Raw genomic sequence first — 15,364 nt, 5'->3', positions numbered from 1 at the left:
GGCAAGACAACAGTCGTAAATGTGTAACGCTTATCCAGAGAAAAATAACATAATTTAAATATATATGTATATGAATTCATAATATATATCGACTTATCAGAATGGCGTGGTAAACAAATTGCGTTTTTTCTTCTAGTAAAACATTTTCTTCCTGTTCTTTTTTTATTTGAAATTACACTCGGAATAATTATATATATTTTAAACATTGAAAACTTATTTTCATTATTCAATATGGATATACTCAGCTTTCATCTGCCATCTAGTTAGCTACGTTTAGTAATGTTGCTATATTAGATATACCCTGTAGTGTTATAATACTCAAAGATCGCAATCGTTTTTTGGAAATACGCGAGGTTAATAAACAAATGTTTAAAATACTGAAGCCTGCAACGTTTATGTCTAAGATACTCAAAGAGGTTATGGTATAGTTATATTTATTTCAAAAACTTACACAAATACATTAATACTTGAGAAACTGAGAGATTGTATCTCAGGACGGCTGGTATGGCTGTTAACAGTTTTACTAATAAGGCAAAAAACAACGTTTCGACCATCTTAGGTCATTTTCACTTTAACAAAAAACTGAAGGTGATCTAAGAAAGTCAAAATGTTGTTCTTTGCTTTATTAGTAAAAGTGTTAATACCCATACCAGCCGTCCTGAGATACAATTTTACTGTAAGTGGGTTACTCGTCCATCACGAGAAACTGAGATATTTACCTGACAGGTTTAGAGTTTTCTGTTCGGTACTCAAATTAACATTGAAGATCATTGATTTATTTTCTTATTTTTCAAGTATACTCATCACTCATACTCATAAGTGAGAGGATAATCATATCCATGTGAGTTGTACTTGGTATCGTAAGAATATTGTTAATGAAATATCCATGAGTTTGGATGTTACCAAAAATCATGTGTAAACATAATAAAAGTATAAATGTATTCTCATAGAATGTTATAGAGAAACGCTAGTATTTGTACGATCAAAAGCAAAATTTATACGTCAACACAAAATTACGCACATTTAACTTTCCAGTCGTCTTTTGTTTAGAATATTTTTCTATTCCATATCAACTGCTTTTTACATAGCACAGAAGATGTTGATATACACTCATACCAAATGTTCACATACATGTAGATTTGTTCCATTGCTTTCTTCCTGCAATTAAAGGTTCATTTGCAAACAATCGCTGTCATCATGTTGTCTCACATACAAAAATATAATTTTAACAACTTATAATTTTCTATTCAAATATAGAAACCAACACTGTATTACTGGTAAGAAACATTATAATATGAAACACTTTTCTTCAAGTCTTCTTTGGACATTCTACTGGGTATGTGATTATTGCACTATGCATGTGTTTGCTTTCTTACAGCAAAGCTATCTGCTGTGTCCACCGAGAGGAATCGAGCCCCCTAATTTTAGCACTGTATCTCCGAAAACTGACCACTGTCCCACCATGTCACTCGCACTAAGTGAGTGTTTACTTTATAAGAGAAAGGGTTCTAAGGCGCATATTATGCTGCTGTGTAACAGAAAATATTCCACTGTCACTGTGGACACAACTGTTCTCTAACAAAGTAACTTAAAAAGTATATATTTAAAAACATTACAACTAGTGTTGGCACATTCACCAAGATTAACCAGGAAAACTAAATGGAAGCTTTCAGTTTGTAGTCATAAAAAAAAAACCCACCTCCTCCCCCTTTCATCATCGGACAGTTGCTTTTATGGCTAACCAAGTTCTGAATGGTCTTAATTGACTTTTACGGATTCGTATAAATATTTTCACTGTTCTCTTATTTGAAACTGTTTAAATTCGTTTTACCTCATCATATGATGTAATATCTCTGAAGTTTCATACGTTATAAAACGAGTGAGAATCAAATATTGCGATCTGTTATTTACAAACTGTCTCTGTTGTTGCTTTCCTTCTTAACAAGAACCCGAGGTTTTGGGGGTAATATTGATTTCGAATTCTAGGTATTGGTGTGTTTATTCTTAGTTGATCAGCGCCATTATCTTTACATAGGAAATACAGCTACAAATTACATGTTGTTTTCAAAACTGAATTGCATATTTTTTTCGTTATTTTTCCCCATGTTTAAATACTGATAGAAAGCCAAACTACTGTTAAAATAACGTATATATATCCTAAATGAAAGTGTACAGTGAAGGAGTGACGTATAGCTAGACGTTCTCGTGCGTTCAAACAGCTAGCTCTCTTCAATCCAAATCCTGCACTCTCCCTGTCAAGAATATGTCACGCAAGAATTAGTGTTTCAGGCTACAACTCGAGCTCTCTCTCTTCCCCGCTTGCTGCTGGTCTTATGTTTACCACTCTACACGCCTCACGAACGAGCGGGAAATAGGGGAATAAAAATACGTGGCGCGTTACTCAGATCCGTCGATTTGCTGACTTGGTCTGAACAAAAGCAATCCGGGACTTCTGTCACGTGACTTTCGTCAGCCAGCCAGCAGATCGAGGCAAGCAGACGCGCCGTTCCGATGTCGGTGTACTGGAAGGAGCAGTTAAGGATAACTCTTAAGGTGCTGCATATTTTCGATTTTTTGGGAAATCTTTTGGCGTGACCACAAAACCAAAGGTAAGTAGATGGTCCTTAGTCTTTCTAGTTATGGAACTGATACTTATTAAACTTACAATAAGCTTTGCTTTTACTAAAAATCTGCCAATTTATTCACGCTACTCGGGTGTCGTCTACACCACTGAACCAAAATGGCGACAACATATTACCGTAGATGCTCTCTCGAGAAAAACTGCACTCCTCTTCTAGTTCGTTGTTGCTAGGGTAGTTACACTGCCACTGTCTTATACTTAAGGCTTTAATACTCCTTTCAAGGAGGCACCATGTGTCTGGAAGTCCGTTTACTAATTTTAATTTGCACTTTCTCTGTCTCTTCACGTAGCCTTTGAAGGTTTCATCTGAAGCTGTTGTGCGCGTTTAGGCACACTCGTGATCACAGGCAAGCCTCAGCGAAATATCCTTGATTTTAAGTTAATGACAAACCGGTCCTACAAATATATTATGCCATCTTGGAGCTAACAATTCTCCAAACGTTTCTCATTTTGTCTGAAGCTATGGAGATAAGTATTTCTAACTTTTGGATAAGTTTTCGCAAGGCGATGTGACACTCTGTTCACTCGTAGCAAGTGTTAGTCCGAGCTTTCGTGATGTAGGCAAAATATAAACCTTTCATTTCTCACGTTATTGTAGATTAAGCTCCAAACAAATATTATGGACAGATACTCTATAATATAAAGATTAGCTGGTACCCTTTTCGGGAGAACAATTTTGATCCGTGTTAAAATTGTGAACTTGAAAGCAACATGTAGTCTCTCTCCAACCTCTGACGTCTTCCCAACTCTTACATCTACAACACTTCTCTCATGTTTGAATACACTGCATTACGTTATAATCTAACTGCCTTATGAATTTCGACACTTTTACGTAGTTTAGTGGTACATCCAATTTATTTATTTATTTTTATTGTTGTTTTCTGCACAAACATCATACAGTTTTTTAAATGTTTGATCGTATAATTCAGTTATGCAAAAATAAAAATATTATACAGAAATGAAAAATGCTTGCGAAGTGAGTGGGGATTGGCATAGGGAGATACTTCACGAAACTGCTCATTTTTTGCATTTCGCTCCCGTAATCGTTATACAAATTAATATTATTCTATTTTCACACACATACACAAATGAACGGTTGCTTAACAGGATTTAAATTAGTCTTATAAATTTTTGTGAGTGAATCTTGAAGTCTGTTTATTTCAGGTATAGGATGATTTTCTAGTATAAAATTATAGAATTGATTATTTTAAAGTATACTTCAATGCGTGCAGATCAACTTTAGTAGTTTTTAGATGTGAATAGGGTAAGCCATCGTGTTCAGTTCGATAACATTCACGCAAGCATGTGTTTTGATATGTGTAGATAATTTATTTCTAGTTTGTACATGTTCCTTACGTAAAGATACAACAATGAAGAGTGTTTTTTTTTACGTTTTGTTATAACCTATGGAGTCTACGATAGCAGTGGACAACATTTTAAAGAAAGGTCTTGAGTGAAATGTTTTTGTTTTTCAATGGTTTAAACTTAGCCTTTCCGGGGTCGGAGAGCAAATACGTTAACAAGTTTACGGAACGAAAATCAAAGAAAGGGGATAAAGTACCCCCCAGAGATAACCATTTGAAGGTTTCCCCGGGATTAATGAAACCCATGACAAGTGACAGTTATTGGACATTTCTCTTGATGATCCGTCGAATAGACAACCATTTCGCCGACCACATACACAGACCACCCCGATATCTTGAAGGGGAAAGGTCGGACGAGCGACTCAGGCAAAAGGTAAATATTCCCACAAACAAACTGGTGGCTGAGAAAGTCGTTAATTTTTTGTTAGCAAAAAAAAAAACCAAAAACAAAAAAACCAACAACAACAGAACCTAATGGGTCACCAATGCAGCAAAGTTTAACTATTATGGCATGTTGTTTTTTCTTTCTTTACAACAACGACAAAATGAGTAAGTAATAATGAAAACAAGATTTGAAATTATTCTAAGCCGATCATAGATTAACATAGATGGTGTTGATTTTTTGCTGCCTTGAATAGGTAAGTATCTTTCAATGAACGTGGCAGTATTTGTGTCGAGTTACAGACAACCTTGAAGAAAGTTCCAGAAGACGCAAAGTGTTATCATAGAAAATGGGGTTTGGTAGAAAGAATTTTGAAATGTTTGACTTTGAAGTTTACGTCATCTTTTTCCCTTGTAATGAGTATCCAACATATCTTACGTGTTTTGACTATGTAAAGAGAGATTTTCAGCCACGTGTGTGATGTGACACTCGTGCTTTGTAATCGTACAAGTATCCCATAAAAGAAGCACTTCCATAATTTGTCTACGTCTTTGATGTTATGGTAAGGTCCGTTTCTCTGTAATAGTTGTTTTACGTGGACAACATTGCTAGGGCAAGACTTGACTAACGTTTTAAAGTTAGTTTAGAAACTTGATAGCTACTCAAGGTCTAGGCACTGATTGCCGTTCGTGCCCTTGCATGTGTTTAAAGGGTGTGAGCGGGCTACAGTTGGCCAGGAAACCCTCCTCTATTCTACGTTCTACTGGAGAGAGACGAGCACCGAGAGAAGTAAGTAAGCCAAGTCAAATTGACGCTTGGTTTCCCACTCCTATTAGCTTGCATACCGGCACCTCCCGTCAATAGCAATGGACGCGGCCGCCTTGCTGCGGCATTCCGCGACATGTTGTATAAGAGTACGCAACCAACTAGCTAAATTTCCCTTTTAAACCGGTACATCCACAATCGGTTCTCGCTCTCTCTGTCTAGAGTATTAAATTTGTAGTGGGGGACATTCACGAATCCCACGGGCTTAACATTCACAACGGAAATTTTTATTTTTTTAATACACCTTTTGCTGAACTCTTAATACTGTGCAGGCCACTTGGATAGTAAATGGAACTAAACACACTATAGGTTTGGTCTTAAGAGCTTGCTGTTCAATACGTTTATGGTCGTTCATCGTGGGAAGAACCTGTCTCTCCTTCTCCGGAAACGTTTAGTTTCATAAAAACAAAATATCTAGGCTTTAGAAAAAACCTCTGGTTATGAAGTGGATATGTACACCCCGTAAAAGAGAATGTGATAAAAATATAATAGAATTACATCGTAAATTAATAGAAACTTATTCTCAATTTCTTCGCGCCATAGACTTATAATACACGTAACAAACGTTTCTTAATGCATGGAGTACTTTTACTTCAAGGTGTATTGAAATTATTTTTAGTAGGTATTTTTGAAGATAGATAATTGAAAAAAAACCCAACAAAATATCACTTGTCATTACATGATATATTTTATTCATGACTACGTCTCACCGGTATTGTTGTGGAAATACATCGCGAATTTTCAATGTTTTATTTCTGTACAATGAACTTAAAGCCATTATCAGTATTAGTGGAAGTTCCACGTTCACTCTGAGATGGCCAGATGGTTGAGGCGCTCGACTTGTAATATGAGGGTCACGGGCTCAAATCCCCGTCGCACGAAACATGCTCGCTCTTTCAGCCGTGGGGGTGTTATAATGTACGATCAATCCCATTATTTGTTGATAAAAAGTAGCCTAAGAGCTGGTGGTGGGTGGTGATGACTAGCTATCTTCGCTCTAGTCTTACACTGCCAAATTAGGGACGGTTAGCGCAGATAGCCCTCGTTTAGCTTTGCACGAAATTCAAAAACAAACAAACCTCTCCAAGCTCAGTAGAACAGAGGTATACACCTATTGTATTCTTGCTTCTCTGCCGTTCGTGTCTGTTTCTTGTAAATCCATTAATATTCATTCAACCTGAAACAGTCTTCTTTCAAAATTATTTGACAGATCATGTTTTTTCGCTTGTTCTACTTTTATATATATACAGAAAATATCTATATAAAGAATATTAATACTGAAAAATTAATTAAAATAAAATAAAAAGGTTTGTTTGTGTTTGTTTTCTTATAGCAAAGCCACATTGGGCTATCTGCTGAGTCCACCGAAAGGAAAACTATAATATAAAGGAGGGACTGCGTTAAAAACGGCAAATCCAAACCTCTGACTAATGTTAGTTTATTATAACAAAGAAAAAGCTGAAACAAAAATAAAAAACGCTGCACTACTTGAAAGGATTCCAGGGTACATGTGGGATATAAAATGTACCCTGGGTTTTGAAGGTGACTGCGGAAGTAGGACCCACATTGCGGTGGAGATACACCGTCTATCAGTCTTTACCTTCATTCTCCAGTCTCACATAAAGAAAATAAATAAGAAAAAGCAATAGAAATTAAAGTACTAGAAATAATAGATGTGGGTGCTCAATTTCACAACGTCCCACGTTTGTGTCCTCCTTCACTGCTTGCATACAGTTGTGGGAAGTTGACTGCTCTCTAAAGTAAAGAAAAATAAGTAAATTAAATGAAAAAAATATATAAAAATAAAAATAAGGTACTACTATATGGGAGTAAGTAAGTTAAATAAATTTACCTCTTGAAGTTAGCAGACACTAATTGGTAGGCCAGTAAATGAATTATACTGGTATTAAGGGTCCCAACCAGTTATCTAAACTAACTTGTATAACTCCCATTATTCTTTCTGTTGTTTTTATATATTGTTTTAAGTAACATTTAAGGAATTTATTATATTGTTGTTAAGCACAAAAATACAGTAATGAGTACTGTGTCCAAACAGAGATCGAACCCGAATTTTAGCACTATAAGTTCTCAAGCTTAAGTTTACGACTGACTCACCAGTAGTTGGTGTTGGGGGATATTTCGATTAAGTCATGCTCCTATATTAACGTAATACAATAGATTAATTAACGCTTTAATATTACCCAGTTAACGGCACATTATGCAACGAAAACATTCACTACAATACACGAAGCTATACTAGAAAAGAACTCGATTCAACATTGAATTATGTATAATTAGCAAAAAATTACAAAAACATAATTTTTGTATTACTACTAAATTCTTTCATGCATTTGCTACGAGTTTCTGCACAAAAGTTTTTATTGTTTGTTTATTTTGAATTTCGCATAAAGGTACACGAGGGCTAACTGCGTTAGCCGTCTCTAGTTTATCAATGAAAAGCTAGAGAGAAGGCAGCTAGTTAGCCATCACCATTCACCGCCAACTGTTCGGCTACTCTTTTACCAATGAATAGTGGATTGACCGACACGTTATAACCCTCTCACTGGTAGGGTGGAACGACCTAACAACCTGACTATGTCGGGTCTTACACAAAAGGAAGCGAATTATAGTGTTCAGTAGATAGAAAGAAAAATACTTGTAATTGACATATATTTGCATAAATACAACCCAATATAAATAATTGACTAAAATTTATATGTTTTAAAGTAATAGTCCAGAAAATCCAAACATCCGTCGATTACGTTGCGCTGAAACGTTATTTGGTTGATCTTACTTTTAATAATATTTTCGAACTTGGTTTAAGGTAATATTACAAGGAGTTTGGTCAAATAGAAGGCTTAGATTAAATCCTGCCCCCCGCTAGTACAGCGGTATGTCTTCGGATTTACAACGCAAAATCAGGGGTTCGATTCCCCTCGATGGGCTCAGCAGATAGCCCGACGTGGCTTTGCTATAAGAAAACACACAGATTAAATTCTATACTCACACACTTAGCTATTAAAAGTAGAAAAATGACCTTCATAGCTGTAATTAGTTATGACTAAAATCAACACCAGTATTATTTAATGAAACTAGGATTGAGTTCACCAGAAAGTTAACACAACTTCGAATTGGAAACAACAGGAGTATGAGAAAGGATTTAGTTAAGCCACGTTTGAAACAACTGCTTTTCTGTGATTTAATGGCGTGTTAACAGTTGCAGTACCGTCACAGACGACTTCTTATCTTTCTGGTTTGATCACGTTCACAGGCTCCCTAGACCACCCATCCACCCACACCCCTGAAGTTTCTTTGGGTTTCCCACAATGTCTAAGTTCTTAGTTAATGACACCATATAATTTTTCTCCATAAGTGTCTTGTACGTCAATGATGATTAGTTGTTGTAAGCCTAAGTTGGCATTTTAATTTACTGTTTATCAAAAGTATCATCATATAATGATATATTACTGTCTTAAGATCCAGAAGTGATGAGGGAAGTAGGACCTGAAGAATTAAATGCACATAGCAGTGACATAATATCATTATAGTATTGAAGAAAGAGTTAGTAAGTATTAGATATAGAATATCAAGACCTATGATAGTTTACTGGTGAGGGATGAAAGTGTGGATTATGTGTGTATCTATATATTAAACCTGACGTAGTTGTGAGGGGTACTTTGGAGGACCTGATTTTATGGAGTCACTTTTACATTCTCGCGTTAATAAATGAAGTGTGAAGTTTAAAGCCCTTTCAAAGCGATCGAGCTTCGTATACCTATCATAGAGTGTGGAAATATATGTGTAATTATATAGCTTCAGCCTGTCCTCTTTTATGTAGTGACATCGCATTGATACGTTCCAAATATGTGGTTTCCCTTATTATTCATAGGTAACTTAGTGGTTCATCAAGCGTGACGTAACATGTACCAAAATGACAAATGATAACGTCCTATTCGTTAGATAAATATATCTTAATGCTATTGATCTACCAAGGTTTAACTACAAACGATCGAAGTCCAAAGTCCAATTTGTTTAAATCATTAGTTCACAGAACATGGCGTGAGGGAAGAATTTCTTTAACATGCATTTGATGTAGCATATATATATATATATACACACACACACAGCTTCTTCTTACGTATATTACAAGAACTAGGATATAGTAAGTTAAAATCATTACTTATTTGTTGCAGTTTATCTAAAATTTGCCTAATATAAGTTTGTGTACTCAGAACCCGAATTTACCATGGTAATGATTAACACAGTATCCTGTGGTAGTTCTTTTACTGACTGTTTTTCCTTACACGTGTTTTTCTTTCTTTATATTAATGGTATAAGGTTTGGAAACCTTATATCCCTAAATACACCAGTAGAAATAAACCTAACTAAATTATGCTAAAATATATGTGTATAAAATTTGGTTTATTAATAACTTTAGCAGCAATATATCCTTTTAGCTTACCTGGTAATGACACAAAAAGAAAATAACAAACGCTACAGATAATTCCGTTCTCTTTTGTCTATAAATGTTGTATTATTCTATTTCGAGTGTAGTTAAAACAATAATGCTAATTTTACAACAAAGATTAGAACATTTTACTGAAAAAATTAAGTAATATTTATATATATATAAATTTGTGTTAATTTCAACAATATTGAAAACGTGCTGGTGTATATTAAAAACGAATTGTAATTTAACATTATTATTAATGGGTACTGTTATTACAGCATGTTCACTTTAACTCACCTTAAACGTAAAGTCCTAGTATCTGTGGTTTTCTTTACCATCTTGGTATTTAAAAGATGCAATAGACTATCTACTTTGTATGAGAAATTACTATAATTTACGTCAATGTTAACTTGAAACTTGTTGTTATATATTTTTTAAAATAATTGTATATATAAATAGGCCCCTGTAGTGCATTCAGTTTCCAATTGTATCATGCTGACTAGAAATGTAAACATTTTTGTATAATGTGTGTCACATTCTGTTGTTGTTTAGAACAAAGCTGCATAATTAGCTATGCCTGATTCGCCCACAGGGGAATAAAAACTCGGTTTTTAGCGTTATATGCCTTCAAACTTATTGCTGAGTCACTAGTTGCATTGTGAGTAAAACAGTCTTTATAAAATTTTAAATTCTGCTGTTTTACAAGTGCAGGTGTTTTGTTATAACATGTGCTATTAATCTAGCTTTCGAGGTTGTTTAAATAAAAGATAACTGATCAGGAAAATCGATTAAATCGATGCTTTCGCCGCCTCGATAAATTCAATTTCTTTGGCGCTACAACTACACTTGAAAGCTACACTAAGCCGTGGGAAACACATCTAACTGAAGAGCGAATTTAAAACAAGTTTAAAATAGTAGGGGTGGTGTAGCACAAGCGCTGAGATAGAATACACTGCTACTCCTTTTTAGCATGAAAAAAGAAAAAGAAAAACTATTAAGTTTTAAAATGTTGCCGCTCACCCACATACGTTGAATGTTACGCTTAATAGCTGAAAGAAAAGAGAAGAGAACTAAACCTTTTTTTAAAAAAAGAATGACATATCATAACACTATCTGATAACACACGCATATACACATATATCAAATTAGTGTCATATAGCAGCATTCTAACGCGTTCAGCTCGCGAGAAGACGCTCCGCTTGCTATCAATAAATCCAGAGAATGCTTCCACGTGTCTCGAGTTGGAACTTGTCTCTATGGGGGCATAAAGAAAAGAACGAGAAAAAGAGCTTGTCTTTCACTAAGTCATATTTACTCAGCTTTAACTTAATTACACTTAAATTATGTTTAATTATGCAGAGGACTAAATGCATTGTGTATATATATATATATACCGTGTTTCTCCGAAAATAAGACAGGGCTTATATTAATTTTCACTCCAAAATATGACACTAGGGCTTATTTTCGGGGGATGTCTAATTTTGATATATTAAAAAAATGAAGTTACAAAGTAAAAATTATAAGACCTCTAAATAAATAGAAATTACGAAAAACATTCAGAAACTCATTAACAGGAATTTATTCAAAAACAATCATATCATCATCCTCTGGAATGTCTTGCAAATCATCTGTTTTTAAAATTCCTGCTGAGTTTTCACTTAACTCAATTTCTTGTAGAATTTTCGCACCTACTCTCTCATGTTGAGCAATAGAGGTTTCATGGAATGAGAATTTCTTATCCAAGTGGCTACTTGTAACGCATTGGCAATACAGTTGTCTGTAATTTTGTTCCATGAGTTTGTCACCCAAGTCACAATCTCTTGTAACCCGGGCTGGAGTGAAAATGACTAAAAAAATTATATTCTATTTAATGTTGCAAACTATTAAACTAACCATTTAAAATAAACTACTATTAAACTATTAAACTAACTGATTAATACTTAAACAAACTAATTAACTAACTATTAAACTAATTAATAAATTAATTTTTTTTTATTTCTTTCCTCTTCCTGCCACTCTTAACTAGGGCTTATTTTAAGGGTAGGGCTTATATTAAAACTATCCCCAAAAATCACACTAGGTCTTATTTTATGGGTAGGTCTTATTATCGGAGAAACACGGTATATACAGTTTTCATATGTTAATTCGCTGGAGTATCGCCGAAGATGAGAGCTGGGGCGCCACGGGCGACATTTTGAATACTTGCATCTATGTATATATATATATATGTATACTTGATCCACGACAAATTCCCGAACATATGGCAGTGCAATATCGTTTGAATAGATATGGAATGTATGTTACTGCTCTTTAAGGAAAAGGAATTTATACAGCAAGGTTACTGAATGATTGGTTTGGTTCAGTTTGAATCTTGCTCAAAACTACGCGAGGTCTTTACTTAAGCATAAAAAATGCACAGCAGAGCATTAAAAAACAACTGGAATCTAAAACACACCCTAAGCTTATCTGGAGGAATACCATTCACAAAGTAAAAACTACTTTTATAGGCAGCAAGATAATGAGCAAGTATTACAAAGGCTCAAAAGCTTCCAATCACATCAAATTAACGGCTATCTTCATGAGAACGATGAAAAATCATGTGAAGAAACTGCAGTTTTTGTTTGTTTTTTAATGTTTTGTCTTGATTACAAGAGGTGGGAAGCTCCTGTTCTATGGACAGTGAAAGATTTGTGGAACGTTTTCATACAATGTGGAAATGTGTTATTTATTGAAAATTGCGATGGTATATCATTCAGTACAGTACGCAATCGTGCTATCAGACTGAAAACTATTGACACTGGAGGAAGTGGTCCCAACAGTTTAGAACGTTTTTATTAAGTGTCATTATCCCTCAGTGTACCAGCCAGTGAATTCGTTATTGAAATCATTAAAAAGGAAGGAGAAACTGGTTCCAACACAACAGAACATTCTTTCCAAGTATCATTTTCCATCACTGTAGCAGCCAATAAATTCGTTACAGGAATCACTGAAAAGGATGGACAACTGGTTCCAACAGCTTAGAATATTCTTATCATATGTTATTATTTCCCACTGTTATAGTAAGTAATTGGTCGCAGATGAAATCACTAAAATAGATATACAGATCAAGTAGTAAACAAGTGTTATCTTTTTAAAATTTTTAATTGGTTGGTTTGGTGTTTTATGGCGCAAAGCAACTAGACTATCTGCGCAAGGTTTAATTTATTTTGGAAGAAATAAAAAGCAACAAATTGGTTTGTATGATTAATACTGGAAACAATTGGTACTTGGTGAATCTCCATGATTATAGAATTGAGGAATATAAGGACATATGCACAGTTTACAGATGTCTCATTTATTATAGTTATGGTGTCACCTATAAAACTTTTTTTTTTTTACGTGTAAATGAACCAGCATTAAATTTGTGACGTTTCCATTAAGTTTAATTAAATTAGCCATTTTTAAACAGTATTTGTTTATCGGCTAACATCACTAGGTTATGTTTGTGAGAAAACATTATTCCGATTCCCACATTTTACAAGAACTGGAAAACTACGCTTTATTATGTACGTGTTTGTTTATTTTACCTGTTTATGTCTATAACTTATCAGAAGTCACAAAGTTATAAGGACCAAGCTCAGTGCCGTCCGTGAGTCAAACAGTGGTGTTCTTTTCTGTTTCCAAGTTCGGAAGCATTCCATGAGAACCAGCACGGCTGACGAGTCGATATCGTACTACATGCTTCCGCCTGCTAAGGGCTGTACTCTTATCAGTCTGGTTGTCTAGGGCTCTACATTGCGCTCGTGCTAGTTCGACCCTTTGCTAGATTATCAATACCGTAGCGTACGTCGCTCTCGAATATGGTCGTTAGTTCGATTTTCCTGCCATGGTTTCATCCACCTACTCACACTCTTAGAGACAGGTAAGAAACTAAAAAAAATTAATAATAAACAGATCTTAAAAGTTTGTAACATACACTGGTAATCAGAATCTCGGAAGTAAAATTATTTTCAATCAAGAACTAAACAATTTTGATTGTTTCTTTGTTTTTTTTAATTTCGCGCCAAGCTACACAAGGGCTATCTGCGCTAGTCGTCCCTAATTTAGCAGTGCAAGACTAGAGGGAAGGCAGCTAGTCATCACCATCCACCGCCTACTCTTGGGCTACTCTTTTACCAACGAATAGTGGGATTGACCATCACATTATAACGCCCTCACGGCTGAAAGGGCGAGCATGTTTGGTGTGACAGGGAATCGAACCCTCGACCCTCGGGTTACGAGTCGTGTGCCTTAACCACCTGGCCATGCTGGGCCTAAACATTTTTGAAAAGTCTATAAAAACACACCAAGAGTTTCACGTTCGTGTTCCTTCCTGCTCAGATTCTTTAATTCGACGTTAGAAGGATGTTTAACAATTGATTTAGCACTGTTAATTACTTTTTATCAACTCTTAGTATTTTACTTATTTAATCATAAAATAAGACCATTAATCCTTTTCCTGGAACTTCACCTCTCCATCACTTAAAGTTACGTAATTTAAAATCAAGAAATGTTTAAAGGATATGAGAAAGCGTGATAGTCCTGCAGTGCGTGTAAAGTTTACGTTTTATTTAACGACGTCCAAGTTCGTGAAACAAAATTGTTTTTGTGTATTATGCGCCTGCTTTACGAAACAGAGATGAAAATTTATCAGTTAAACATTTCGTCTAACTGTTTTGCTGACGTATATCGATATATTGAAAATGTTAAAATTGTTTTGCAGATTGGTTAACGCTTAACAAAATTGGATATTGTTCTGATTTAAAATTTTGATCGAAGCAAAATCTTTTGCTGCAGTGGGACTAAGCTTTTGCTGAATATTAACAATTAGAAGTGATTGTGAGATATAGCGATAGTAGGTTTATAAACTGGTATTTAAAAAATGGATATTACATCCATTTTTGTTTGTATATTTTTTTGGAATTTCGCGCCAAGCCACACTAGAACTATTTGCATTATTCCTCCCTAAGCAGTCATCTCTTGGGCTATACTTTATGAAAGAAAAGTGTGATTGATCGTCACATTACAACGCACCCCACGACTTAGAATATTTTTTAGTGTTTCCTTTTAAGAATCAATAATAAGAGAATAAAATTGAACTCAGGTAGGGAGACAGGTAAGATAACAGTTTCATTAATTTCGAAAGTTTTGTATATATATATATAATACACATACATACACACATATATATATATATTAAAAACTACAAACTCTCCTTCATATCGAGAGCTTCCTTCATGTCAGCTGTTAATGTTATATGTCCTGTGGTTTTAAAATAATCTTCTACAAGTTAATATAATTGATAGCATGACCTTCACTTACGTGCTTCTCTCATTCACGTGGTTAATGTTTTTGATGTTGAAGCAGCCAGCCTAGCTAATAGACATAACAGTCGGGGATTTCCAGTAGATAACTTCTCAACGCGGTGAATTCCTTGTTTGGAGAGTTATGTACGTCCAAGTGATGGTTTGGATCTCTAAATCAAGTGTATACAGTTAAGTTAAACAGCGGTTTCCCCATGAGGGGATCGCCGAGTAGTCTTTTGTAACCGTGTGTACTTTTTATTATTGTGAACCCAAGTCGACGTTACCGTACGTGAATGGTGTGTACTTGAAAACACGCAAAAACTAGCACTTTGACGTATAGATATTTTACTCTGTAACGACATGTATATTTGTTACCGT

General features: G+C 34.9%; 1 pseudogene across 1 annotated transcript in view; it reads left to right on the top strand.

Moving 5' to 3' along the window:
- The first annotated feature begins 2,454 nt into the window (after positions 1 to 2,454).
- The window catches only part of LOC143252716 (uncharacterized), a 67,368-nt pseudogene continuing 54,458 nt past the window's right edge, over positions 2,455 to 15,364 (top strand). The window contains exon 1 of the transcript XR_013029117.1: positions 2,455 to 2,609. The product of XR_013029117.1 is annotated as an uncharacterized LOC143252716 (transcript). The remainder of the gene's footprint in view (positions 2,610 to 15,364) is intronic.

This window comes from Tachypleus tridentatus, chromosome 6 (genome assembly GCF_004210375.1).
Source record: "Tachypleus tridentatus isolate NWPU-2018 chromosome 6, ASM421037v1, whole genome shotgun sequence".
Taxonomy (NCBI): domain Eukaryota; kingdom Metazoa; phylum Arthropoda; class Merostomata; order Xiphosura; family Limulidae; genus Tachypleus; species Tachypleus tridentatus.
Note: the sequence above shows the minus strand (reverse complement) of the source record. Positions and strands in the feature narration are given on the sequence as shown.